This window comes from Monodon monoceros, unplaced genomic scaffold (assembly GCF_005190385.1).
Source record: "Monodon monoceros isolate NGI ecotype Baffin Bay Population unplaced genomic scaffold, NGI_Narwhal_1 Super_Scaffold_20, whole genome shotgun sequence".
NCBI classification, from domain to species: Eukaryota; Metazoa; Chordata; class Mammalia; order Artiodactyla; family Monodontidae; genus Monodon; species Monodon monoceros.
The window spans coordinates 16,913,615-16,917,846 of NW_021703777.1; the positions used below are offsets into that span (position 1 = coordinate 16,913,615).

Here is a 4,232-nt window from a genome sequence, read left to right on the forward strand (position 1 = left end):
CTAACACTTAAAGTCACCACGGTAGAGATGATGGCCGATCAAGAAGTAGATGTTGCCATATCTGGCTACTCTCCGTTACCAATGAATTGAAGCAAGATTGGGGATATTCAACATTTCCCGTATCATCATGCTTGAAGATCCAAGGAAAATCACAGATCTAGTACACTGTTAAAGTGGGTTTATCTTTAAAAAGAAGGCTAACAGTAAAATAGTTAATATTCCTGAAGAGGTAGATGTCCTTGTTAATAACTAAGGATTGTACTCTCCTTTCATCCACAGCTTGAAATGGTTTTACACAACTTTATTAAATTTATTTCCCGGTAGTAGAATGCCACAGGGGTATCACTTGATCTAACAATTCAGCTGTAGCAGGCTGTATTAGTCAGGGTTATCCAGAGAAACAGAAGCTACAGGATGTGTATATATATATATAGAGAGAGAGATTTATTTTAAGAAATAAGCTCACATGATTTGGAGGCTTAGCAAGTCCAAAATCTGCAGGGTAGGCTGGCAGGCTGGAGACTCAGGGAGGAATTGCAGTTTGAGTCCAAAAGCCGGCTGCAGGCAGAATTCCTTCTTGCTTGGGGAAGTCAGTCTTTTTCTATTAAGGCCTTTATATGATTTGATAAGATCCACCTACACTATGGAGGGTAATCTGCTTAAGTTAAAGATTTAAGTTTTTTTAATACTTTAATTTTTTAACTGAAGTATCATTGATATACAATATTATATGTTACAGGTGTACAATATAGTGATTCATATTTTTTAAAGGTTACATTTCATTTATAGTCATTATAAAATGTTTGCTATATTCCCTGTTTTGTACAATATATCCTTGTAGCTTATTTTATACCTAATAGTTTGTACCTCTTAATCCCTTACCCCTGTACTGCCTCTCCCCACTGGTAACCACTAGTTTGTTCTCTAAATCTGTGAGTCTGCTTCTTTTTTATGTTCACTAGTTTGTTTTATTTTTTTGATTCCACATATGAGTGATATCATACAGTATTTGTCTTTCTCTGTCTGACTTATTTCACTTAGCATAATGCCCTCCAAGTCTATCCATGTTGCAGCAAATGGCAAAATTTCATTCTCTTTATGGCTGAGTAGTATTCCATTGTGTGTGTGTGTGTGTGTGTGTGTATATATATATATATATATATATATATCACATAAACATTCAAATGTTAATCTCACTAAAAAAATACCTTCACAGAAACATCTAGAATAACGTTTGACCAAGTATCTGGATACTGTAACCTAGCTAAGTTGACCCAGAATATTAAACTTCACACAGGGAAAAAAGAACCCACTGTCATTGGGTTGGACATATGCATAGAATAAGAGCTCACCTTTTTGGATTCAAGATCATTTACTTTCATCTCGTGTCATTCAGTAATGTGTACACCTTTATCTCATTTTTTTTACCTGGTTTTCATTTTCAGCAGGAAAAGCAGCCTTGAGTATCATCAAAGTTTGGGACTCATTTTGCCACCTGGCAAATGCATTCTGTAACCATCTCACTAGCATAAAACATGTGGGAAAGTTTCTTACTAGCTATTCATGGAGTGAGAAAATCTAGGCCCATCTGCTTTACAGACCTGAATCAAGAAAGGCTACTCTCAGGACCCGGTCTTAAGGGTGCTAGAGAAGAGATCTAAGACATAAGGATGTTTTCACCTAAAAGTTTTTGACTGATTTTATTTAGAACAGTCTAACACATTCACTATAGAAAACAAAAGATCAGAGTTCAGCTGTGGCAGGAATCAACTACAAATTACTCATTCTGTTTCAGAAGATGATGTAATTTCTTCTCCCAGGGAGAGAAATGACACTCACCTTGGATCATGTGGCCATGAGCAGGAAAACAGAAGTCAGTCCTTGATGGATCTGAGAAATGTCTCTTCCCTCATGCCTTCCTAGTTCTTTGGTTTCTTAGGAATATCAGCTGGGAAAGGATATGTATCGCAACCAAGAGAATCAGGGGGATTGTGAAGTGACGTGTCAATAACATAATAATGATGAATTAAATGTCTATTTTGTACCAGATGCTGTCCTGGTTACCACGGAGACAAGATGACGACAAAATATGGCCCTTGATCCTCTGTCTAGTGGGAGCAACAAATAAATGAGTCACTGTGATGCATGAGGGAGAGAGCTGCAGGCAAAGAGTTGACAGAAACAAAGGAGGGACTGACTAACTCTGAGGGTCTAGGAAGACTTCACAGAGGAGGTGACCTTTGACCTGTACCTTGGAAGATGCTTAAGAGTCTAGCAGGAGGAATAACAGGAAACAGAGGATTCCAGAGACTGGGAGTTAATTTTTTGTTTATTTACTTACTGGTTTTATTACTGATTATTAAAGTACTGAAGATTCACTTAGAAAATATGGAATATACCAAAAAATTATAAAGAAGTAAAAAAAAAAAAAAACCAAAATGACCCATAACTTTAATACATAGATGCAATACAGCAGCAATAATTACTCTGCCATAATTCCTTATTTTCTTTTTCTATTCATTTTACCATAAACTTGTATTTATTCTATAGCTATAACTTTGTATATTGTTTACTCTTAAAACATGTTCTATCATTTAAAAACTTGGTAAACTAATATTTGATAGCTTCTTGAAATCTCACCAAGCAGATTTATCACGATATTTGTAAAAGCACTAGTTTACTGTGGATTTCTGTGCTCCAGGTTTTCATTCATATAAGGCATGTCTTTGTGTGTAAACTTTTGTCATATTTTAGAAGTGGAAACCCTAGGTTAAAGTATTTGAACATTATTAATGCTCTTGATTACTAGCCATATTGTTTTCTAGGACAGTTGCAACAAATTATCACTAACAAAGTTGGAAAGTGCCTTTCTTACTAAACTATCAACTTTGCATAGAATTTTTAAAAATAGATTTTAGCATGCATTCAGTAAAGTGCACTAATCTCAAATGTATAGCTACTGGAATAGTATCACTTTTTACCTATTTGATAATGTAAAAGGAAAAATTTTTGTTTCTTTTAAAAAATATGTATGTTGTATTTGTCATATTTGCTGTAAATATTTTTCCCAGATTGTTGTTTCTTTCCATTTTCTTTGTGATGTTTTCTGACAATCAAACATTTTATTGTTTGTGTTGTCAAGTTTTTCTGTCTTTTCTTTTGAGATGTCTTTCAAGCAGAATTCAAAATACTTCTAGATTTTTTTGAGACTTCTTCTTTGACTCATGGGTTATTCAGAAGTGTGTTGTTTAATTTCCAAATAATTTGGAGGATGATCCAGCTATATTTCTGCTACTGATTTCTAGTTTAATTCCATTGTGGTGAGAACATTCTTTGTATGATTTCTAAGTTTGTTAAGGTGTGTTTTGTGGCCTATCTTGGTGAATGTTGCATGAGCTTAAGAAGAATGTATGTTCTGCTGTTGTTGGATAGAGTGGTCTGCAGGTGTCAATAAGATCCAGTTGATTGTGCTCGCTTCGGGAGCACATATACTAAAATTGGAACGATACAGAGAAGATTAGCATGGCCCCTGCGCAAGGATGACACGCAAATTTGTGAAGCGTTCCATATTTTTGTCTGTCATACAGAGTGAAGTAAGTTAGAAAGAGAAAAACAAATACCGTATGCTAACACATATATATGGAATCTAAAAAAAAAAAAAAATGGGGCTTCCTTGGTGGCGCAGTGGTTGAGAGTCCGCCTGCCGATGCAGGGGACACGGGTTCGTGCCCCGGTCCGGGAAGATCCCACATGCCGCGGAGCGGCTGGGCCTGTGAGCCACGGCCGCTGAGCCTGCGCATCCGGAGCCTGTGCTCCGCAACGGGAGAGGCCACAACAGTGAAAGGCCCGCGTACCGCAAAAAAAAAATGGTCATGAAGAACCTAGGGGCAGGATGGGAATAAAGACGCAGACCTACTAGAGAATGGAGTTGACGACACGGGGAGGGGGAAGGGTATGCTGGGACAAAGTGAGAGATTGGCATTGACATATACACACTATGAAATGTAAAATAAATAGCTAGTGGGAAGCAGCCGCGTAGCACAGGGAGATGAGCTCGGTGCTTTGTGACCACCTAGAGGGGTGGGATAGGGAGGGTGGGAGGGAGATGCAAGAGGAAGGAGATATGGGGATATATGTATATGTATAGCTGATTCACTTTGTTATAGCGCAGAAACTAACACACTATTGTAAAGCAATTATACTCCAATAAAGATGTTAACAAAATAAACAAG

At 37.2% G+C, this 4,232-nt stretch overlaps 1 non-coding gene across 1 annotated transcript; it reads left to right on the forward strand.

Annotated features, from left to right (window-relative positions):
* Positions 1–3,467: 3,467 nt before the first annotated feature.
* Positions 3,468–3,574, forward strand: LOC114903303. Its single transcript, XR_003795690.1, has one exon. It is a non-coding gene; the product is annotated as a U6 spliceosomal RNA (small nuclear RNA).
* The last annotated feature ends 658 nt before the right edge of the window (positions 3,575–4,232 follow it).